Source organism: Lissotriton helveticus, chromosome 2_1 (assembly GCF_964261635.1).
Source record: "Lissotriton helveticus chromosome 2_1, aLisHel1.1, whole genome shotgun sequence".
Lineage (NCBI taxonomy): Eukaryota > Metazoa > Chordata > Amphibia > Caudata > Salamandridae > Lissotriton > Lissotriton helveticus.
Genome location: NC_136059.1, coordinates 350,384,849 through 350,410,388, shown reverse-complemented (window position 1 = coordinate 350,410,388; position 25,540 = coordinate 350,384,849). Strand labels below are relative to the sequence as shown.

General features: G+C 45.4%; 1 protein-coding gene across 2 annotated transcripts in view; it reads left to right on the top strand.

Annotated features, from left to right (window-relative positions):
* Positions 1-540: 540 nt before the first annotated feature.
* The window catches only part of LMBRD2 (LMBR1 domain containing 2), a 636,504-nt gene continuing 611,504 nt past the window's right edge, over positions 541-25,540 (top strand). For both annotated transcript variants that reach the window (XM_078674947.1, XM_078674948.1), the window contains exon 1: positions 541-774. The gene's annotated coding sequence lies outside the window, so the exon portion shown is untranslated. The remainder of the gene's footprint in view (positions 775-25,540) is intronic.

Genomic DNA, 25,540 nt, shown 5'->3' with positions numbered 1-25,540 from the left:
CATACAGTTGATGACAGGGGGAAGAGGGAACAAAGTAGTGAACAATGCAATAGACATTAACATTGACAACGCCTATGACTCTTCTTGCATTGCCGATACCTGATCGCTTTGCCAATGCTTGTTACTAACTGTAGACACATTAGTAGGTACCAGGGTTCTCGAGTTGCACATTGAATATTGTTTTTTATGTTCTTGCATTCTCTCTGCATTCTGGTACATCTAAACATACAATTATCATAATGGTGAGGTCACGGAAAAATAACAAAAGCACAAGAGTTACTAATCTTTTATGTAGGTAAATTTCAAGAACCGATGAAATACTCTGTCAAGTCGTAAATATCGCCATGTGAAAATTTGACTTACTTTCTAGACAGTGGAAAGATTTACGTCTATGGTTTTGTGAACATGTTCGCTCGAAATAAATAACTGCTGCAGCTAAGACGGATAAACCTCCGCTCACTAATAAACTACATGCCCCAGAAACCTCAGCCGTGACAGAACAGCTGAGGCCTGCGTGTGATGCCGGTGGTGTACGTCACGTGGTGAGAGATGCGGAAGTGACGCATCGAAGGTGCTGTGTAGCAGATCCAGCCTGTCATTTCTGATGTCAGCAGAAGAGTCGTAGCTGAGTTGTAGGGGTAGAAGAAGGGCGCAAAGAGCGTGCGGGTACTGAGGCAGCGGGGAGCGCAGAGCATCCCCTCCCCCGAGACGTTAGTAGGGTATGAGGGAAACCCTGAGAGCCGAGCACCGAAGGACGGCCATAGAAGAGAGCAGGTGAGCAATGTAGCCCTTCTCTGGCTGCCTCTTTATCATAGGTGTCAGTCCCTTCGTACAGCACAGACTCATCGCTCTTCGTTATACGGATCGCTTCCCTTTGGTCCCAGCACTCACGTTTCACCCATCCCATACCTGCCACTCCTTCCATCCCACTCCTGGCTCGCTCCCCACCCCAGCCATTGGCATCCCCTCCATCCTTGCAATTGGCATTCTCTACATCCTGGTCATTGCCTCCATCCCGGCCATTGGCATTCCCTCTATCGGTGCACTGGCACCCCCTTCATCCTTACCCTGGCATCCTCACCATTCAAACCATGACTGTCTCCCCATCCCTGCTCTAGCAGTTCTTTTCTCTCTGCACTTATTTATTTTTATTTATTTCATTTGTAAAGTGCTCTGTCACCATACGGCATCCTGGCGCTGAGAGACTCAAAGTACACAGTAAAAGGAACAAGCAACGAAAAGGTGTTGGCAGCTAGTAGAGAGCAGTGCAGTAACTAAACTTTGGGGAATAACAGAGTTTTTAGCCTTTTCCTAAAGGGTAGAAGCTCACCAATATGTCTTACTTCCGGGGGCAGTCCATTCCACAGTTTGGCTGCCACAACCGCGAAGGTTCTGCCGCCGGATCTGGCTTTCCTAAACCTAGCTACCTTAACTAGTCTAGCTGAAGCAGAGCGAAGATTTCTAGCTGCGGCATACCACTCGAACTTTCTCTGTAACGCACTAGGGCCCATCCCATGTAAAGCTTTGAATACAAGACAGAGAGATTTAAACTTAATTCTCTGTCCCACCGGCAGCCAATGGAGCTCTGCAAGAGCCCTGGAGGACGAAGAACGTCTCGGCCATCCCAGAGCGAGTTTAGCTGCGGCAGACTGGATTCTCAGCAGTCTGTCCAGCAGGAATTTAGGAGAATCAAGCAAAAGGGCGTTCCAGTCGTCCAGTCTACTCAAGACTGTACTCTGTACAACAAGGGCCCGTACTTGAGATGGTAAAAGAGGAAGAATTTTGCGTAGCGATCTAATGATTGCCAAGCAATTTCCCACTGTTTTAGTGACTTGGGCCTCCATGTTCAGCTTGTTATTAAACAGGATGCCCCAATTGCGAACCTTTTCCACTGGTCTCACATCCAATGACATTTTACTGGGACAAAAGTTACTGGGCAGCACTGAGGGAATTCTTTCAACGGGACAGAAAAGAATTTCCGTCTTACCGGCATTAAATTGCAAAGAATTGACTTCCCGCCACTGGGCCGTGTTACGCAGACAGCAATGAAACTCTTCAATAGAGGTAGATTGCTCCCCCTCCAATGAGAGGATGAGCTGCGTGTCATCAGCATAGTTTGTGATGCTGATCCTATGCTCTTTGACGACCGCAATCAAAGGTTTCATATAAATATTGAAGAGTATCGGGCTGATGGCCGAGCCCTGGGGTACCCCATGAGTGATATTAATCTGTTCAGACTGGTAAGGAGGAAGGGACACGGCCTGCGTCCGATCCATAAGAAAGCACTGGCAGTTCCCTTTTGCCTGCAATGGAAGTTTAGCCATCCCTGCTCTGGCAGTCTCGCCATCCCGGGACTGGCAGTCTCGCCATCCCGGGACTGGCAGTCTCGCCATCCCGGGACTGGCAGTCTCGCCATTCCGGGACTGGCAGGCATGCCACCACTGCACTGACTCCATTCAGCCACTCGATCAATCAGTCGATGTGTACAATGAGGCTAATCACAAAGTGGGTATCCGTGTGCTTGCAGGACGCAACAGGCTCAGTGGAATAGCCAATAGTTTTCTTGAGATCTTCAAAATTGTAACAAAGGTGAAAAGTACAAAAAATATAAATAATATACCGAACTCTACAAAGAATATGTAAAGTTCCATTCAACAGACATCTTTATGAGGGAGGAACATAGAATACAAAGTGGAAGCCAATTGTGTTTTGGTGTACATTCTACTTAGAAGTACAACTGGTAGAGAAGACGTCATAACATTGTATCAAGGATTGTAGCATACGAGTTATCATATCATGGTCATGTGTACATTCTATGATATAACATAGTTGAGCAAATTTAACATAATCCGCTTGTAACATATCTTTCTTTTCATTTTAATACCTTAATCTGAAGGACTTTTCTAGTAAGGAGTGCTTAGCATGTCTGGTTAGATACATACCCTGTGTGGTGGGACAAAAATAAGGAGAATGGCATCATAAATGCTTGACTTAAGGGAAAATTGTCAGTATTTATTAAGTACCCCGAGCTTAATATTACCCAGTGATACCGTTAAGTTATGCTCCCATATATATTGCCTAACCTTAAGGAGCCAGACGGGAGTGCCAATTGTTTCAAGGTGGCTCACATTCAAAGGAGAAGACATTAAGAGAATCCCACATTTTCCTGATGGTATATCGCCAAGTTGAGAACTGTAAAGAGATGTTATCAGCACCTCTAAGGAAGAAAATCCGTTCTTGCCACATGTTGAAGGAAACTGCTTTGGAGTTTTTCCAGTTACTAAGAATTAGTGTACATGCAAGAACAGGCGCTACAACATTAGAACCCATTCAAACTATTGCTCAAATGCTCCAACATATCCCCTAGTCCCAGCTATTTTGTTCACATGATTTTCAAGAGTCAGTCTGTTATTGAACCAGACTCACAAATTACCTACCGTGTTGCTGGGAACCAATGGGGTGGCAGGGGGAATGGGTCAGAAATCAAGCCGGAGTGTGGGGGTTTCTACCTCCTGCACAATGCAAGACTTCCGTCTTGTCGGCGTTGAATTGAAGAGAATTCTCTCTAAGCCAAAGAGCTGTATCTCGCAGACAAGAATGGAAGTCCTGCAGAGATACCGAAAGCATCTTGGTAAATCAAACTCAAACGGTCCACACTACCCAACCGTATCTAAAAAACAGCCCATTACCAACCCCTTTCCAGGAACCTACCCAAAGCGCGTGGAATTCAGCTCCCTACAAATGAGATAGGTGCAACCGGCCGACGCCGTATATGTAACAGGGCGCAGTTACCCGACGTCAAAAGACGTGAGGATGCATTCATGACATAGAATGTGCGCATCCTGATCGCATTGGCCATAGTTGTAGTTTCTTAATGTTATAATGAACTACACAACACGCATCACGACATGTCACTAATCTTTGGTGATAAAAATATGATGTAAACTGTAAACGAAGCATCCGCTCACACTGGACCTCATTTAATGTCACTACCTACACTTGTATTTATAATTCTAGAAGTGGACGGACTTGACACACAACCGGGATATGCGTGTGCCCAAAAATATATACTCAAAAGTTAAAAGCAGTATCAGTGAGTGTAAGTAAATTAACAGTTCTTATAAAATACAGTTTAAGGGTGAATCTCACACCAGAATCTTAATCAGGTTTTGGCGAATACGTTATTAAGATAAGGTCGACAGGATCTAAGTACTATCTCTGCACCGCACCCTCCATGTGAACTAACAGTCGTATAACAAGTACTAGAGAATACAGGAGATAGACAGTCCCAGAAAGAGAGTAAAAACATGCTGCTCATACTAAAATCTGGAATGACTTTATTATTATTAGACAAACATTGGTCTATGTGACACAGTATATGTGGCTATACGTAGAGTCTTACAGGCAAGCATCAATCGGAAATGTCACAAATAAGCACATTGTGAAAAAGTTGCAAGCCACTGGCCTTATATCCTAGCAATGCCCCGTTAAGCATAACATCTTTTAAGCAGAAATAGAATATGTAAAGTACATCAAGGCACGTTATTTGCAAGTACAGTGCCCCTGATCTTGTATACATGCCCAATGTCAATGCAATTGTATCACACATTCAACTAGATAACTAGATAACAACTAAAGAAGGCATCATTCCGGCACATAGAAAACAAATTAAATGTCCCTGATCTTAAATATATACAACACTAGTACCCCACACCACACTTCCACACTCTTCTGGGTGGTCTCCACACTCGCACACCAAGGTTTCTACCATGGGGGAACCCCTCTACCTGCACCTCTCATCTAGAGTCAGTCGAGCGTTCCAACCACCACTAGGAAAATGATCCCCTGTGTCAGTTCCCCAATCTACTTCAGGGACACTGCACACCACTGGAGCTACTTCATAAACCTGAAACCCCTGGTGTATGTCAACCCCCTCCCTCAAGTCAGGCGCCACATCTCTTGAGTGTTTGTACTTCTTCCTCGCACTAGATAACACAACTCAGCAGAGCTCACTTCCTAAGCTAAACACTTTTCTTCTTGCGGGGCTGAGACACTCATGGCCTCAAGCCTCTCGAGCTCCAAAACCGCTCTCTCATTCTCAATTCATGTGCCAAGGTCAATTTCAGTTCTTCCAAGGCGTAATTCTTCTTCCTCTCCATTTCCAAAATCTCCAACTCGAGCCTCAAGACTTCTAACTCATGATCTCTAATCCTTTGGTTTTCCTCCAGCTCCTCTGCAGAAAAACTTCCAGCGGAATGGTTGCTGCCAGCCCTGGAGGCTACTGTGGACACAGGCAGATCCTATGACCCGAAACCATCACCTTGTGCATCCTCATCCACCTCTGCACCATCTGTCTCCTCAGCCTCTTTGGCCTCCCACCAGGCCCATAAGGCCCTCTGTAGCTCCTCCTTCCTGGAGCAGCTCTTCTTGGTACACCCAAAGCTCCTGCAGAACTTCCTGAGTTGACCTACTTTGTAACCACTTAACATTTCAATATCAAACTCCAGTGCTGCAACATCACTTGCTGGCTTACCCTTCTGAGACATGACGCATGGATGACTCAAGGATCAGATCAAAAATAGAACCCAAGACTAAACACAGTATGAGGCTGCGTAGTGGTCTGCACTAATCTAGTGATGTACACCAATCACTGTGGGTCAAGTACAAATACAAGTTAAAATCTTCACCGCTGACCAACAATGTTAGAAATGGGGGTCTGTAGTTGGCAGAGGTAGGTACCTTTGTCCAGATACGGACCCTTGCTTATATTCAGGGTAAGGGGGATACACCTTTAGATAACCCCTGCTCACCCCCTTGGTAGCTTGGCACAAGCAGACAGCCTTATCCCAAAGGCAATGTGTAAAATATTTGTACCAACACAGTGAGAAAACCACAAATGGTTACCACACCGATTTAGAAAAATAAAATATCAGTATCTAAACTAAACAAGACCAAAACGACAAAAATCCAACATACAAAACTCTGTAGAAAGTCTTTAGAAAGGTTGCTGCAAAAATAAACTTGTAGATGATGAACTGCAACACATTACTCACAAAGTACCTGGGATGCGTAACACTAAACAAACAAAAGGGTTGCAGAGAAGGCTATGCGTCAATTCTACCTGCTCTCCGTTTCCGATGCGTCAAGATGGCGCCTCGATGCGTTGCGACGATCCGGTACGATACTAGAAAATGGCGTCTTGACTGCGATGCAACAACATAGAGGCATGCCCGACGGCCGGGCCGCGATCTCGGTGGTGTTCTGAGATGCGACAGGCCCTGCGACACGCTTCTCCGGTGATGCGACGACACCCTTGGTGACGGTGACACGCTTCCCCGGTGTTGCGGCTACGATCAGCAGCAGCGCGCTTCCTAAGTGATGTGACGACCCTGCGACACGCTTCTCCGGTGATGTGACGCCACCCTCTGTGCAGTGGCAAGCTTCCTCGATGATGAGACGTCGGCAGCGTCATGCTCCTCTCGTTGCGTCGCGCTTCCAGCTCCCTTCGGCAAAAAGGCCTCACACAAAATTACAGACCCTCCTGGCAGACTGGAACTCCCAGCAAGGAAGTTCAGGGAAGCTGGGGGTGAAGTCCTTTTGTGCCTGGGACTTCAGAAACAGGAGGCCAGCTCTTCTCAAGCCCCTGGGAGACTTTTCTTCAGAGGGACACAGCACACAGCAAAGTCCTTCTTCAAACAGGGGACACAGCGCACAGCAAAGTTCTTTAGTCCTCTCCTCAGTAGAAACAGTAAAACTGCAGGCCAACCCCAGACACACAGCAAGGGCAGTACTTCTCCTCAGTCTCTTCAGCTGATCTTCTTTGGCAGGGATTTCTCTTGATCACGAAGTAGTCTTGGAAACTTCTATAACCCTGTGTTTCCACAACAGTAGGCCAGCTCTTCTCAGGCCCCTGGAGACTTTCTTTTCAACACACAGCACAGCCCTTTCTTCAGGCAGGGGACACAGTACACAGCAAAGTCCTTCTCCTTCCTACTACATATAGCAATAGCAACTGCAGGCCAGACACAGCAAGGGCAGTACTTCTCCTTCAGCTCTTCAGCTTTTCTACTCAGCAAAGGTTCCTCCTTGATTCCAAAAGTAGTCTAAAGTTCAGGGGGTTCAGCTCTCATATTTATACCCCAAAAGTCTTTGTTGTCTATGTTTGAGGGGTCCTGGACCCAGTCCAAACTAGTTCTGGGTGCACTCAGCCAGTGCACAACTTCTTCTTTTGTCAGTGTGGGCCAGGGTCATCAGACGCACCACAGGAGGTGGAACCAGCATTGTGGAAGGCAACAACAGCCCTATTCAGACCCAGGTGCTACTCCTCCCACCACTCCAAATGCAGAAAGGTCTATTCAGCCTAGTGCTTACTCACCCAGAATCCTGGAGCCACCCCAGCCCCTGTCACTCTCAAACCAGACAGTCAATCCACAAACAAGCAGAGGCACACAGAAAGGTTGAACAAGAAAATAGCCACTTTCTAAAAGTTCTATTTTCAAACACTGAATTTAAAAATCATCCTTCCTAAAAGATGTGTTATTAAATTCTGAGTGCAGGGATACCAGATTCCAATTTTCTATCTTGCTCCTATGAGAAGATATGCAGGTAAATATGTTACACAGCATTCCCCATTCTGTCCCATGGGCAAGATAGCCTTTCAATAGTGAAAAACGAAATTGGCAGTATTTTCCTATCAGGACATGTTACCCACACTAGTACATGTCCTACCTTTCACATACACTGCACCCTACCCAGGGAGTTACCTTGGGCAGACCTTAGGGGTGTCCAATGTGTAAGGGAAGGGTAAGGCCTGGCAAGTGGGTGCACTGGCCAGGTCAACATGGCAGTTAATAAACTGCACACAGGCACTGCGGTGGCAGGTCTGAGACCACTTTTCAGCGCTACTCCTGTGGGTGGCACAATCAGTGCCGTAGGCCCACTAGTTGCATTTGATTTACCAGCCCCGGCACACTCAGTGCACTTTACAAGGGACCTACTGGTAAAACAAAAATACCAATCATGGATAACCAATCACAATAAAAATTTACACAGGGAGAGCATATGCACTTTAGCACTGATCAGCACTGGTCAGGAAAAATAAAGGAGGAAGAAGCAAAAAGTTTGGGGATAACCCTACAAAAAGGGCCAATTCTAACAGTCCTGAATTTCCAATGATTTCTTTGCTACCAATGTTATTGAGTAGCTTAACCTCTGTTTTATCCTTGTTGAGCGTATTTCCAGAAATTATGGGGAATTGTTGTATCGAGGAAATTATGGCCAGGATAGCGGTGTCTGCATTTTCAGAGCTAACCAGTACATCATCTGCGTAAGCAATAATCTTTATTGTGCATGTGCCCTAACGGAGACCTGAAATATCTTTCTTTTCCTTTAGGTGGTATAAGAAGGGCTCTATAGCTAGTAGAAATAGGGAGGGTGAGAGTGAGCATCCTTGTCTGGTACCTAATTTTACATTGTGAGGAAATAATACTCCCAGCTCTTACCCTAGTGGTTGGTTTGTGGTATAGTGCCATTATTAGAAAAAATAAGAAAAATTCAAAATTCCATTGTCCCCACCAACTGTAGCTCCAGGAACAAGAGGGATAATTCCAACTCATGCTTTCTTAACTCCTTCCCCTTGATGGATAAGAAATGTTTGTAAGACCTCGTAGTTAAGGTATAATCAGGCTCCCCTAAGGAGGACTGCCCCATAAACGTCTCAAAAGCAATCTATCGGTCCTTTCCTGATATTTTTCTTAAATTTCTTAACCACTCACTGTCCCTTGGCATTGTACTGCTTGCTTTTTAAAGAAGCAGTGGTTGTTCCACTTCAAAAAAGCAAGGCATAGATCCCAATAAACTGGAGAACTATAGACCTATTTCTCTTCTCCCATTCCCGGCAAAAGTGTTGGATACCCATGTGGCTTCTTGCCTCAGCTCTTTTCTGGAGACTACTAAATTCCTGGACAACCATCAGGCAGGTTTCCGTCCTGCTCACTCCATTGAAGCAGTGATTCTATCAGTTCTGGACGACCTCAAGGGACAGGCCGATGTGGATCGCTAAAGCCCTGGTCCTCCTTGATCTGTCTGTGGTTCCGCTCCTTTTTGGAAACCCGTAAACAGTCAGTGTGGCTATCGCCCTTCAAGTCCAGATTGGTAGATCTCAACTGTGGCGTTCCTCAGAGCAGCTCCCTTTCGCCAATTCTGTTCAACATCTATATACGTCCCCTGATTTCGGGTCTACGGCATATGGGTGTAGAAATCTTCAACTACGCTGACGACATGCAGCTTTTCTTCACCCTTGACAACTCTACAGAATCTAAGGTCTATGCTGTACATCAAAACGTGGATAAATGAAAACCAGCTAAAGCTGAATTCAGAAAAGACCAAGATCATTGTTCACGACAGTAAACTTGACTACTGGACCCCCTCCTATTGGCCCCCTGATCTAGGTGTGGCACCTACCTCTAACCCTGCTATAAAAAGCCTGGGTCTTCACATTGATGCACATCTCTTCAAATTGGCTCAGCGACATCGGCATGCTTTGTCCAACTGCGCAAATTGCGCAAGATCAGATGTTTCTTTTAGTAAGGAGGCCATCGCCCTAATCCTCTCCAAAATCGATTTATGGGAAAGTCCTCTACATTGGACTCCCACAATTCCAGAGACATCGCCTGCAGATGATTGAAAATCAAGCAGCAAGAATCATCTATCTTAAGGATAGGCGCTGCCATATCACCCCCCTGCTTAAAGACCTCCACTGGCTTCCAGTGGAGCTACAAGCCTTGTTCAAAGCTGGTTGCATACTCTTCAAAGTAATCCAAAACACTGGCCCAAGATTCATTGTCTCACTGATCAATAAACCCTTACCCAAGCAGACTTTGAGATCCTCACACCAGAACCTTTTGACTGTGCCCAGAATCCGATGCAAACGCATCGGCGGGACTAGGTTCTCTTTCATAGGTCCCATGATCTGGAATGCTTTCCCTGCTTTCCTCAGGCTTGATGGAGACTGTCTACGGTTCAGAAAACAACTGAAGACCTGGCTTTTCACCATGGCCTATAATTAGCTGCTTCTGGCTTAAGCTACACTCTTCTGTCACTTCCTCAGCGCCAAGACACCTGTTGTAGTATGTGCTCTATACAAATACCCATGTAACATAACATTATTAATGCGGATTAGATCCTCACCAAGGTCACAATTTTCAAATGTTGCTTTTAAGTATGTCCAGTCGACTTTGTCGAATGCTCTTTCAGCATCCAATGTGATCGGGACTCTGTTAACTTGTCCTTCTCTAAGGCATGGCACAGGATTCGCTTATTGTCGCTGGAGAGTCTGTGTTTTAAAAAACCCACTTGCGAGACATGTATAAGTTTGGAAATGTTTCTGCAGTCCATTAGCAAGGATCATAGCATATATTTTTCAGTCAAAATTTATCAGCGTTATTGGTCTATAATTTTTAGGCTGTGAAGGGTCTTTTCCTTCCTTGGGTATTACAGTCGGCAAAATGATTGAACTAGTTCAGAAGAGGAGGGAGTAGAGCGGTAGCCAAAGTGCCATTGTACCCGTCCGGGCCTGGTGCTTTCCCCATTTGAAGTTTTTTTGATTGTGTCTACAATTTCTTCTGAGGTTATTTGGTCCATTGATTGAGATTTTATCTTGTTTGGATAGAGTGGGCATATTGCATTCACTCAAGTAGCTATAGCATTTAGAGACATCAAACGCTGAATTCTTGTCATATAGATTTTGATAAAATTCTTTAAATATTGCCGCTATTTTGTTTGGATTGGTATGTGCAGTGCAGTTGGAGTCTATTAATGCATTAATTGTGTTTTTCTGAAGTTTGAATTTCAAGAATGAAGCTAGAGTCTTCCCGGCTTTATTGGATTCAGAGTATGATACTTTTTTGTTTATTAACCCTTTCGCTGCGGCAGCAATTCCGCGGCAGCGCTAAGGGGCGGGGGGCCGCGCGGCGCTCCAACGCTGGTGACGGAACCACTCCGTCACGCCCCTCGGGTGGGCTGTGCTTGTGATGGAGCGGTTCCGTCACGGCCCCGCCCGCTCAATAGAACGCGCCGCGCAGGTTCCGTCACCAGCGTGGGAGGGGTTAATCCACACCCCCTCTGGAGCTCACAATTTTATTATACTCTTATTTCTTATTCACTATTTTGTTTAGGAGTAAGCCATCTCTTGAAGAGGTACGTTTTTTCTCTAAACCTGCAATTTCTTTTTCTAATCTCAGGAGATTACTTTTAGCTTCTTTATTCATGGCGGATCTTATTTTGAGGATCTCCCCTGTAAGTGTACTTTTTATTGCCTCCCTTTGCGTGAGGTCAGAGGTGTCACCTATTTTATTTTCATTAAGAAAATTACTTGTAGCATCTTCAATGATTTTCCTGTTTGTTTTGGACGAGATAACTTCATCATTAAGTCCCCAAAAACGTTGTTTTTTATGGGGAGCCAGGTCAGTAATGGATGTAAATGTAAATGTAAATGTATTTGAGCTTGTAAAGCGCACTGCTACCCGTCCGTAGGTTTCCTGGCGCTGTATAACTCGGGGGAACCCGTCCTGGCTTTCCCTGTGGGATGGTCCCTGCTGGGAGTCCCCAAGGTGGAGCCAGGCATCCCTGGAATTGATGGGACCGTTGTGGAGATTAGGCAAGCTAATGCCCAGAGTTGCCGAGTGGAACCCCTGATTAGAGTAAGCACCGAAGTGAGAATTATCGAGTCCGCTGACCCAAGTCCACGACCCTGCCGCGTCGGGAATTGAACCCTGGTCCTGGGCCGACTTCTGCTCCCGGGTCTGCCGCCTCTAACCAGTGAGCCACACTACTCCTGGTGAAGCAAGAGTTGTCTGATATTACTCTTGATTCAAACGAAGTCTGATCGATCCTGTTTATGGCGTTACCAGTTATGAGAAGGTAATGGATGCGTGATTACGAATTATGGGGATACGAGTAGAAAGTAAAATAGCTTTCTGTGGGGTTCTGTGTTCTCCAGGTGTCCATCAAGTTAAATTGCTTACACATATTTCTAAAAATGTTATGCAATTTATTGGGTCGGAAAAGGCAGTGTGAGTTTCTATCTAGAGCTGAATCTTAAGGTAGATTGAAGTCCCCTGCAAGTATGTGGGTGGCTGAGTCAGGGATTGACTGGAGTTGATTTGTGAGTTCCTCCCAGAAACCAGGGTCATCTTTGGTAGGTGAATATATATTTTGGTGATGTAAAATTCCGTTTTGTGTTTGACTAACTTTGAGATAACCCATCTTCCCTGTAAGTCAGATGTGCTTGTGACTAGGTCAATGTTTGCTTTCTTTGCGATGAGTGTTAAGGCACCATTTTTCTTACCTTTGGCTGTGGAACCGGTCACGTCTGAGTATAGATTGTTTCCAAGTGAGTTGAATTGTTTGGAATCAATCTTCGTTACCTGCAAGAGAATAATGTCGCTTTTCTGTTTATATATAGTCTAGAATTTTCCTTCTTTTGACAGGGTGATTGACACCTTTTACATTCAAGGATATTATCTTAATATTCTGTTGTGTTGAGGCCATCAGGGATTTTTGATATATGGTGACTTAAGATTGAGTAGTGTGTGTAGATTCCTCTGTGTGTGTATATGTTGTTTGGAGATCGTTGTACGACTATTTAAAGGCCATGTATTCCATGGATCTAGACATAGTATCATTAAAAGGTGCTTCTTCCTGATAGTGTTATAGAGTTGTAGTCTGACTACTAGTAATATGGAAGTAATAGTCCCTTAGCACAGCTGACTGGATGTTGGATGAAACTATAGTTAAATAAAGAAACAATAATCGTAAAAATAATAATAAAAATAAGCACAAAGAACAGATATAACAGTCCATTAGACCACAAGCCGAAGCATGTTCCAGCTGATTCTTCTTCCCCTTTCTGTAATCCAAAGGTTTCCACGTCTGTTCCTGTCTTCAAAGGCCGAAAGTTGTTTAGTTAGTGAATTCGAGGTAATATTGAGTGTTTGGAGGGATTTACTAATGTTAGCGACTGAGTCCACCAGGTGACTGATCCTACTTTTTCCTTCTGCAATTCTGGAATTGGTTTCTCTGATGTCCTGACTGATTGTGAAGATCTCATTTTGCATAATATCTGTGTTTTCTTTCGTTGACTTGGCTAGTTCGTGGACATCTGCTAGTTTTTTTAAGATGGTTTCCATGTTTGAATTAATTCCTGTTTACTTTTTATAGGTGAGTCCGGATTCGTCTGATCACCCTTGATTCTTTTCAGACTTTTTCTGTTGTCCTTATCCGTCATATTTGGTTAAGAGGCACACTTTCTAGAGGCTTTAATAGAAAGCAGAATTTCCCTTATGTCAGCGACAGGTGACAGTGACAAGGTTTTTTTGGTCCTGATAGATGGTCATGACCAGTCACATGGTTGTAGTGCTTTCAAAGGCCTTTTCCTACAGTAATAAGGCCTGGTCTAGCATATATAAAGAGTTAGTTTGACATACAGAGCACTGGAATTCATGAGTTGCTGAAGTAGGCAGTGACTTGAACGAGATGTACACACTTTGGGCGACATTAGGCAAATCTCAGAGTTACGCAGTAAGAATTTGGAAGTGGCCGCCATTTTGTAATTCTTAATCCAGACAGCAAGTAACATTGGGTTTGCTGAGCCGGAGTATGATTGTCAGATTTGTTCACTTTTTGTACATATCCACTCCCCTTCTCCAGTATAAGGCTCGCATGTGCATGAGCTACTCTATATGCCTGGCTAATGAAGCCAGATGGAAGAACTGATGAGTTTCACTTTATCAGGTGTGTGGCCACGGTACTTAACACACCTTCTATCTGCAGAGGCTATTAATTTTGAAAAGTTCAGAGAAAGCAACGTGTGAAGGATATCTGACTCTAACTAGTTCCAGATTTCGCTCGGGCATTCGCGAGCGGTCACCATTTTAGGGACAGGCAGGCAGTAAGGCAAGTACACATCCAGCTGTTAACAAAAGTTCTCGCTTTTGTACAATGCTTATTGTTTTAATAGTCAAGCTTACTTGAGGAGAGTTGTTGCAGTCTGCAGTAGAAGAACCGGTAATGGGACGTCGGGAGCCTCGCGGCTCAGAGTTGCTTGTGAGTGGTGAGGCAGGAAAGACCTGGCAGGTTCCTCAATCCCATTAGCAGGAACCAAGTGAGTGTTGACGGATTTGACAAAATTAGTACCTTACATAAAGCGGCAATACTCCAGCCTTATTACAACCTAATGGGAGACCTGAAAGCATGGTTTTCCTGGCAAAAGCTTGTCTTTCTGAGAGGAGGTGCAGGCTCAAGCCGCCATCTTCCTCAAGCTCCAAACCATAGCTAAGTCTTGAGAGCTTTTTGGAATCCCAGTAGAGATGGGGAGGTAGAGAACTGCAGGGGAAGGTTGTGCCAGGCTTTCGCTGCGATGTAGGAGAAGAAGCATCCTCCGCTCAAGCTTCTGTTGCTACGGGGAGTGTGGGCGAGCACTAAGGAGGCGGAGCATAGTTGTCTGACTGGATAGTAAAAGTTCAGGAGGTGGTTGATGTAAGCTGGTCCTAGGTTGGGAAGGGCTTTACACGCGTGGGTCAGTAGCTTGATTTGGCATCTCTTCTGTACTGGGAGCCATTTGAGTGATGAGTCTTCCATCCAACACTTGCAGCTTCTTCATCCTAGAACCGCCAGTTAGCCTCCAGTGCTTATCCAGAACTGGCATGTCCACCATCCCAAAGCCACTCTTTCCTCCCAATAAGGACAGTCTCTTCATTCCAGCGAGGTTCTGCAAATCCGTTACAGTTTCTTCCCCAGGTCTCTGACCAACCATTGGCAAAGCCAATAGGTTACACTTTTGTGACCTATTGGCTTTGCAATGATTTTGAGCCGCGCTACATGGCCCAATGCTTTGCAGTGTAATTAAAATAAAAAAATTTAAAAAAGAAAAGAAAATATGCAAAGCATTTTTTAAAAATCATCAGGAGAGTAGAGAAGCATCATGAGGGACAAAGGGCAACACAGAAGAAACTTGCGGAGGGTGGGAAGAATGCAGAAGCAAATCGGGGAAGGGCAGGAGGGAACCAAAAGCAGCACTTGGAGGGTGGTAAGGATGTGAAAGCCACACAGGATTGGGTTAAGTAACACAGAGGGCAGGGGCTGGCGGAAGAAATAACAGGGAGAGAGAAGGAGGTTATGGCTGCCACAGTTATGTGCACAGTGGTCCAGCGGGGGTTATGTACCAACATAGCCCATCATCGAAACCAATCTTGATGTTTACTTTCATATTGTTTGTATGAGTGAGCAGTATAACATCAGCACTTGGATTGGTTAGAGCAGGCATACGCAGCATTCATACAGAGACTTGGAGGCACCGTCTGTGTTTCTATTGTCTTACACAGCTCAGGTTGGAATATATGAAGTTTGCATGTCGGGCTGACTGTGGCTAAAGAAATTGCCAATCTGACATGCACACTTCATTTCACTGCGACAGACTGGGTGTCTGCCAATCATCATACCTGGAGCAGCCCACTTCGCCACCGTCAAGCATGGCGAAATCATGTCAAAACAAGGCCCGAATTCAATTGTAAAACAGAACACTTGTACTTTGTATGTGACAGTTCGCACATAGGGGGGCATCGCCCTAGCACTCCTTAGGATGAGCTGCCGCTGGTGTCCTGATGCCAGATTCATGTTTTTCCTACTTACTTCGATGCAGATCTAGTCCTACCAATTTCGGAATTTGCTTATTTAAACCTCACCTCCAAAAATGTAGGATTTCATGGCAGCGTAGAAGGGATATATCCACCAAAAACAACAGGCTTTGAACTGCACCTGGCTTGTTGAAAGATTATATCAACCACGGGCTAGCAAGATGTCCGCCTATGGTTTCTGTGGACCAAGTATTTCTCCAAGTCCTGCCAAATAAATGCCCCCGATGCACCCCAGTGCGATGAAGGAGCAGGATGGAGGCCAAACTTAACATGGTCAAACATAAAAAAATAAAGGTGGTCCCGCTTCAGATCACCCTGATCAGGTAAGTCAAATGAACAGTAAATCTTTCAAGAAAAACCTAAATAAACACCAACAAGAATACTCGACTTCTAGGCACTTCCATTTGCTAGCGATATCACTTAATCTGCATCCGTGTGACTTGGACCCTGCTATTTATCTTCCTGGGAGCCCATTCCAAATACTGAACTGTTGTGTCATTAGTTCCCTAGGCCATCTTCAGTGGCTAACCTATTCACTTCTACAATTACTCCTTGTTTGGATAGTGTAATGAAGACCTTTTTGTGACCTCGATTTGCCTATTGGAAGTAAGGAATAATCCAATATCACAGAGTGAAAGATAAGACTGTAGAACAAAAAGTGGAAGCAGAGGAACACCGTGAGAGGAAAATAAGACACTTTGGTCCTGATTACAAGAGCCCTGGAGAGGGATAAGAATCTCACTTGGTGAAATATGCCTGGTTTGGAATTCATCACATATGTTGTTTACTTCCATTTACAATTATTGGACCACAAAATGGGGCATTCTGCATATGTCTATATATTCTTGGGGAAATTTGTAAAAGTGCAAATTTCATCACACCTGGTAACTGTGGTAAACTTAGCAGAACTTGTCATTCCGATCCTTGCACAAACCGGAGTTTGTGCAATGTTCAGAATTATCCTGTTCACTTGTAATCAGGGCCAAGATCATGATTCTAATGGGCATAGAGAAGATAGGTTGATAGATTGCTTAAGAGAAGGTGATGAGCCAGAGGAGGCAACCAAAAGACTAAAGAGTAGGGTCCAGAGAAAACCGATTCGAACTGGGATAGAATGACAATTTGCAAGCATGTTATAGTTGACTCTCGGATGTCCATATTTACTGACTGCTGCACATAAATTCAGGCAGAAAATATTGTGTTTCCCTGTCTCTATTTTTTTTTTTTAAGTTCTTTTTATTGAACATAAAACAAGCTTCAGATCATCATCAGTTATGTTAGCAATACAGGATAAACATTATTACAGGCACCCCAAAACATGGTGAATATCCTTGACACTTACTAGCTGGTATCATCCGTACAATCTATAGATATAGAAACATCTTGTCTCTTGGCAATTGCTAGCGCCCCCCCTGTGACATTGTCCACTGGTCTCTATATTACCCCCACGCCCCCATATCTATCCACCTTTGCGTGGGCAGCCCCGACTCTGGTATATCACCCATTCCGCACCATGACACCAGTCCAAATCTTTTTTCCCAGCTTCCAGTGTGGGAGTCGTTGCTACTCCCCAGGCCTGAGCGATGTTCCTCTTGGCCACCCCTCCTGCCATGGCCAACCAGGTCTTAGCCCATTGTGGCCAGGTCGTATCTCCAGTGACTCCCAGGATATGCCACCTCCTCTCTAGTGGAACACTCTCTCCCACCACCTCTGCCATCACTCAGGTAATACCCTCCCAGTATCTGTTGATTTTGGGGCTGGACCACAAGATATAAAACACGCATTTACAATGCAATAGGTCTCGCATTGACGCAAGTTTGAGCTATTGGCATTGCAAGTAACAATACCTTTTATTTTTGTTTTCTTTTTTAAAACATAAATAAAAGGCATTGTAATTTACAGTGCTAATAGCTTAAACTTGTTTTCCATTCCTGTGCATGTAGTCTAATTTATCCCACTACAAAACAAGCTCCACAAAGCAGAGTAAAAACCTGAACTGGAGCAGATGGTCGCGCATGGACTTGGGAATCTTGGCACCTGTAGTCACAAGTGCAGTATGAAGCGCTATATAAACAGAAGTTAGTATTATTTAAATGTGCCCTGTACCGGCTCAAAAAAGGCGCCCAGATAAATAAATAAAATTACCTTTTTAGACCGTGGGCGTCTAGTTCGACTTTGTTGAGGGACGCCTCCTTTTCAAATTCAGATCTGCGTGGTTGAATGGTCCCTGGTTCCCTTTCCTGGGCACTCTCTCTGGCCGGCCCCAGCAGTGTGATGGGAGGGTAAGGGGTGAGATTTATTTCACATCGCTATCTGTTAATGTAAGGATGTCCTCAGAGGACCACGGTTCACCGGCTGACAAGAAAGGACCCCTCGGTGCCCACATGGCTGCCTCCATTCGCTTTCACCTCCTGATGATTGCAGATCATATAAGGTGCTGAAGGGGGTCAGAGGAAAGGTCAGAGGAAACATCTGATTCCAATTAGTACACAGTTCCATCACGACAGAAGGATGCGTGCGCTCCAAAGTTGAAGCGCAAGTGAAAAGCCACGTGGCCTAGAAGCCGTTGTAGGTTATTAAGGACGCCAGTTAAAGCCATTAAATACCATGAACAGCCTGGTGTTCGGTGGCTAATATAAAGGGGCGGTTTCCCTCTTTTGCAGGTGTCATCAGCCTGCATCGGGCTGTTGGCCGGTTGTTGCTGAGCGCTATACGAATGACGAGCAATTTCAAAAAGTGTTTGACTCACTGAGCTATCTCATTGGATACCCGAGGAAGAGTCAAGCTAACTGGTTATGTTCATATGTTCTATGTGAAGTGGGCACAGTTAACCGGCCCCATTTCATGAGGGTGAGTTTCAATCGGTTCTGGATTTTCAACTGAGTCACTTCCCTTTTACCAATATATGTACTGGCCTACAAGGTCTTTGTGACTATGAAGACCTTCCTGGAAAAGAAGAACAGGGCAACTTTAAACTAGTCTTGGCAGGCATGGTAGGTCATAGCTTTTTTCCACAAAACGCCACCGAGATCAGAACCAGACATATGCAGATGAGCCTGTGGCCTGTTCCCAGCAGGAACAGGCTAGTCCAAAGACGAACTGTCCAGGAATGAATAGCACACGTTATTCAAAACGCCAAGAGATAATTCAGTATATCGTGGTTTGTATCAAACGGTGAATCAATCAATCAATCAATCAATCAGAGTACTTGTAAAGCGCGCTACTTAGCCGTGAGGGTCTCAAGGGGGAGGGGGGAGGGGGTGCCGCTACTGCTCGAAGAGCCAGTTCTTGAGGAGTCTTCTGAAGGCGAGTAGGTCTTGGGTCTGCCGTAGGTGGGTAGGGAGGGTGTTCCAGGACTTGGCGGTGAGGTAGGAGAAGGATCTGCCTCCGGAGGTTGTTCGTTGGATGCAGGGGACAGCGGCGAGGGCGAGGCATGCGGAGCGGAGCTGGCGGGTGGGGGTGTAGAAGCGGAGTCTGCTGTTCAGGTAGACTGGTCCGGCGTTGTGGAGTGCTTTGTGTGCGTGGGTGAGGAGTTTGAAGTTGATCCTCTTGTCAACGGGGAACCAGTGTAGGTCTCTCAGGTGGGGGGGTGATGTGGCTGCGGCGTGGGGCATTGACGATCAGTCGGGCGGAGGCGTTTTGGATGCGTTGTAGTCGTCGTAGTGTTTGGCTGGGATTCCTGCGTAGAGTGCGTTGCTGTAGTCCAGTCTGCTGCTGACGAGAGCCTGTGTCACTGTTCTTCTTCGGTCGAGATCCACTTGTAGATCCTGCGGGGCATGCGGAGGGTATTGTAGCAGGAGGAGGAGACGGTGTAGACCTGTTTAGACATGGAGAGGGCGGAGTAGAGGATGAATCCTAGGTTGCGTGCATGGTCGGTGGGTGTCGGTGCTGTTCCCAGTGTGGTCGGCCACCAGGAGTTGTCCCAGGCTGAGGGGGTGGGTCCGAGGATGAGTACCTCCGTCTTGTCCGAGTTCAGCTTCAGCCGGCTGTTCTTCATCCAGTCGGCGACGGCCTTCATTCCCTTGTGGAGGTTGGTTTTGGCGGTGTCCGGGTCCTTGGTGAAGGAGAGGATGAGCTGGGTGTCGTCGGCGTAGGAGATGATGTTGAGGTCGTGTTGGTGGGCCACTTGTGCGAGGGGGGCCATGTAGATGTTGAACAGCGTCTGGCTGAGGGATGAGCCCTGGGGGACGCCGCAGAGGATGTCGGTGGCCTCGGATCGGAAGGGCGGGAGGCAGACGCTCTGGGTTCTGCCAGAGAGGAAGGACGTGGTCCAGTCAAGGGCCTTCTTTTGGATTCCGAATTCTAGGAGGCGTGTCTTTAGAGCGCGATGGCAGACCGTGTCGAAGGCGGCTGACAGGTCCAGGAGGATGAGGGCTGATGTTTCGCCGTTGTCTGGTTGGCGCCTAATGTCGTCTGTGGCGGCGATGAGGGCTTTATCGGTGCTGTGGTTTCATCTGAACCCGGACTGGGACGGGTCCAAGATGTTGTTGTCTTCCAGGTGGCGGGCCAGTTGCATGATGACTATTTTCTCGATGACCTTCGCCGGGAACGGGAGCAGGGAGATGGGCCAGAAGTTCTTGAGGTCCTTGGGTTCGCCTTGGGCGCCTTGAGGAGGGCGTTGATTTCGGCATGTTTCCAGCTTTCCGGTAATGTCGCTGTTTCAAAGGAGATGTTGATGACCTTCCGTAGTTGGGGTGCGATGGCAGCGTCTGCTTTGTTGAATTCATGGTGTGGGCACGGGTCTGACGGAGATCCTGAGTGGATGTCCTTATATTATGCATCTGACATGGTTTGCCGTTTGTGCTGTGCTCCCAGCGGGGGTGCGCCAGCGTCACCCAATCAAAGTGTTGGCTGGCTGAGAGATTGCAGTGTTCTCTGCTCTCCTTCCAATGACGTATTTCCCGGCACTACCGCCTCTCATGAGGATGTAAGGTTCACAAGGACAACAAGGCAGCATGCATGCCTCGGTTTCCTGAAGTCAGCTTGGTCACAGACTGAAGATGGCTTGCCCATGTGGAACATTTTCTCCTGAGACATTTTCGTCTTGTCGTAGGAGTTTCTTTTTTTATATGCTCCAGGGAGGTATGGGGCATTGATTCTTCAGCCTGCAGTCTTAAGGACAAATTCCAGAAATATGCAGCATTTCCTCTTGAGGCAACAGTCTCTTTCAGGTCACGGACTAGGGCATTTGCTTCTGATACTTGAGACAGCTCCTCTTGAGGTAGCCGAAAAGAATCTTTAATTTACTCAGATCTGTGCTGCTGCTGCCCGAACCCTCTTAGCTGCCTTCTGGGATCATTCTGCAGAAGCAGGGCATAGGCTTGGGTCAGCACTCTCTGACCTTGTCTGCCATTCTGCTTAGCAGTCTCCTCTGTCGTGGCAGACTGATTCCCTACCAGTCTCTCCTTATCACAATACCCACAACAGTGGGGCTGTGGAACGAGGAGGGTTAGAAATCATATCCACAAAACTACCTCCTCTTTTTTTTTTTTTGCAGTTTTAAATAGAGCGAACTCGAACCGAAGGCATCAGAACGTTTTATATGCGCACCAGTTGCATTACAGAAGGACACATTCAGTTTTAGGTCCGGGAATATTAAGAGGTTTGCCCAGGATCACAGGATGAATGAGCCTCTTGCCAGACTCAACCTGGTTCCCCAGCTCCAAAGTCGCCCGCTCTAGCCTTTATGTGTGAGGTTCACGGACGCATCATTCTCATCAATCCATTTCAGATTGGCATGTTTAAACCAGCTGGCCCCAAAAAAAAAGCAGCAGTGAAAGCGATTGCGAAAGCAAGTGGTGCGCGCGCCACTGCGAGGCATGTATTCAATTATCGCGCCCGTGTCTGGGCACGATAATTGAAGACATATGGGCTTTGGTGCGCGTACCAGACACCAATAGGCCATGGGCGGAGCAACGCGACCGCCTATGGCCTATTGCGTGTTCTGTTAGAAAAAAACACACACTGAAAGCCCAATTAGAGAAGGGCAAACAAAAAACACACGCACAAGCGTGTTCAATTCCAGGATTCATTTCTGAACCCCGGACAAAAGGACTCTTGCCTGCGCGAGCAGTGCTGCGCAGTGCAACGCAGGTCACGAGACCTAAAAAGGACCCAGACTCCCGACATCCTTGAACACACTCATCCGTCGTACATTTACCCATGCGTATGTAAACCATGCACGAGGCATATGATCTATGGAGAATACGGAGCTGGACAAGCCTAATTTGTGCCCGAAGGCTATTTCTCTGGGGCTCTCCCATGCTTCGGCCCAGTCATCGTCCTCGAGCAGGCCCACGTCTGACTCCCAGGCCCTGTCTCTACATTTTTAATCTTGAAAATACAGAAATGTTTTTGTCTTCTGAGTGTTTGTTTAATTTTTCAGTTATGAATTTCAAGCCACAGTGTGTGCCGGTTGACCATATGTAAACCTTAATGAGGCATGAAAGTTCAGTTATAAAATGTGGAAATATTGTAGTTACAGCTTAATTTTGTCATAGGACACACAATGAGTATGTATGAGTATTGATAAGATGACAAAAATATGGATAATGTTGAAACTAATGTATACTGAAATATTAAATTAAAATACCATAAAATCTCAAGCAGTAAACATACTTTTATTGTGCCTTGTTTTGTACTGTTTTATGCTGGCAGTATTGCAGTTTCATTGAACTTGTTACTGCTACCAAACTAAAACGTTCTAATTTAATCATCATCTGAAGGGTGAAATGCTGAAAGAATCCATCCACGTTCACATGTGACCTTCAGGTTGCAAAGAGATTGCATTTGTTTGTTTGTTCATTGAAGGGCTTGGTAAACCGTTATGTCATGCTACAGACAGCCAATACATACAGACCATTTCCTAATCATGGACTGATGGTACTTTTAAAGATCAGGCTTGGAGGGAGCAAAGTCAGGCTTTAAAATTGCTGCTCTTTTGTGAGTCCAATATGGTGTCTTCACTGTTGTGTCTGTCTGGAATGTAGCTGAGTTCAGAGAGGCATGACATCTTAATACCACTGTTTCAGAACCTTTATTTATGTCTAGGGTCTGTCTTTGGTGTGGGGAGAAACCTAAAGCTGGTTGACATTAGGAGCTGTAATTCCTCCTTTCTGTTTCACCTCCGTAGGCTGAGGAAACCAAGATGGTGCAGACAAGTTGGTGAATTATGATAAGGCAGGATAATGGATGATGTGAAGAAGGGTTGGGTCACAATGATCAATTGCCTGAGTAACTATGCAACAGAAGCAAAGAAAGAAAGTTTGAAATTTCAAACTAAAAGAGGCAGGATGTCGGCACAGCCTGGTAGTCTTTTGAAGCCCCAATATTGTGAGGTGCCAAAGTTGGAGAAGTTTTAGGTTACACCGTTAAGTCCTAATGATATGTAGGAAAAGGGTGACATTACAGATTTGGGACCAACCTATCGTAGTCTATAGACTGGGTAAGATGGATTGTGGATACCTGCCTGGGAAAAATAGTAGAAAAAGAAAGGTGTGGGGGCAACAGCATTTTATAAGTCTCACACTTCTAATGAACATTGAAAAAGTGTGGGATCTGAAGGCCTTGTAAAAGAAAAGGACCTCTCTGTGGAGAAATGAATGCTGAGATGGTCCATCAGCTCACTACATGCAGATATTGATTCTAAAGCTACTGTGGCTACTCTGCAATTAAAGGTAGAGAGTTTAAAATGGAGGCATGTATGGGTACAGTTTTGTAAGTGAAGCAGACTGTGCAAATGATATGTGTTAACACTCTAGAGCGTTCTCATGCCTCACTTGGGTTTTCCATGGGCTTGATGCCAGAAGGCCATTATCGTGCAGTGTTAATTTTTATAAACATGAAGCAGAAACTGAACATCCTGGAATTCTGCTGATTCTTGTGTTGGATTTGCCCCATGAGCAAGGCGTGGACATTGCCTGTTGATCTCTGGGTCCTGTATTATATGATCAAATGTAGTAGGGTATTGAAGAGCATCTGTTTGACCTTAAAAAGTTGATCCTCTGCCAGTATTCACTGACGGTTCTTTGTCATTCTGCTTTTCCTTCCCCCTTCATGTGCCAGTGTTCTGGGTGAGACTTGCTGCATGGCTCTTGAGCCTTGGCCCAGTTCTTTTGAAATATTTTGTTGCAATAGAGTTTGTTCAACAATGCTTGTGGGAAAGAACAAGCTCTCTGGCAATTGTGTTATGGAGTTGTTCCTTGGTTCTGCTGCATATTTATCAGAACCAGGAAATACAATTAGTGACCTGCCAAGGGACAAGGTCACTGCTGATGTTTCAAAGTCGAGCTACTACTTTTCTGTAGGTGCTAACACCTCAACTCCCCCTGTACCCCCAAAAGAGCCCAATTGCTCACTGATTAGGTAGAGACCCTCCGTAGTCCGAAGTATCAATGGTCCAGATCCCTGGTGTTGGTTTTCTGCCCTCCTATGTGGCTCTGTGATTCTGAGTCATCTCTATTGCCCTTTAGCATCCCGGCAATGTGCTGCTCGGAGTTACCCAACGTTCTGCTTGCCAACACCTTCATAACAGAACATAAGATCATCAGTGTAGGAAACAACAAATGTGCACTGAATACCACCTCTCAACTACTCCTCTTCCATGCTCTATTAAACCCACAGCTCTTTATCTTTCACTAACCACTTCTGTAGACAGTGGTACAATAAGCTGTTTGTTTAGGCACAACTGCAACTCTGACAAGGTTGTGTCAGGTCCCACCTTATGAGCCTCGTCCACAACTATCCTTTCTAGCGTATGATTCTGAAGCAGGTTTGATTCTTGCAGACCTCTCGATGGACTTCTTTGCCCGCCCATTGTGGTTGTATCTCAAGGACATTTTTCACACTAAATACATTTTATACAAAGTGACATGTTGTCGCAATACAAAAGACTCAGTTGCTATGCTTTGTTTCTGACATATGTGTAGTACATGGCTGCCACTTCTGTGGTCTCCTTCTAATGGGTTGTCTGGCATGTGCATGACTTGACAATATGAGATTTTTGTGGGTGCATTGCCTTTCTGTACATACCTGGGGCTCAGAACCCAGGGTAAATAAACATGTTTATATCCTGATTACATGATTATGTGTGTGACCGTGCATTATCAGTGTTCAAAGTGATCTTTTCTGCAGTTGATGGAGGTTAGAGTTTGGTCCAGTTTTGAGGACACACATTCAACTATTCGTATTTACTTTGAGTGAAAAACCTACCCTTGTGCGAAAACACTATGAATTAACTGTACAGACCCGCACAGATGCTAAGATGCGTAGCCCTGTAGAGCAGTGTAAGCAGATCATTGCTGTTGATTCCTGCACAGCATAGGATTTAACAACAGACCATTGATATAGAAAGAGCTAACATTGTGCCGTGCTTTAGTAAGTTACACCTCTCTTCCTCTACTAATTGGGTGCAGTGAGAGAGACACAAAAATGTCCAGGCATAGACCCATTTAAACAGTAAGCCTAAGTAAACATACCTTTTGGTGTGACTATTGCTGTGAAATACTTCAGTGAATAAATATACCAAGAACCCCCAAAACTATCCTTAAAGCTATTTGAATTGGTCAGTTTCTAAGCAGTGTTAATCAGTTTGCAACATCTGTTTACGTATGTCCGTGTCTAATAGGATTGACAGATTTGTGTTTAGAATGATGTGTTTGACAGACTAGGGGATTGAGTAATATAACTGTAAATTTGCTCAGCATGACAAGATCTGCTCAAATTGCTGCATTGTGGGTTTTTTCAACTTTGTAAAAAAAGTTAAAATGCAAAAGATCTTCTCTGGAGGGCTGGCAGTTTGACCGATTGCCTCTGGGATTTATTTACATTCATTAATTGCAGCTTTGTTT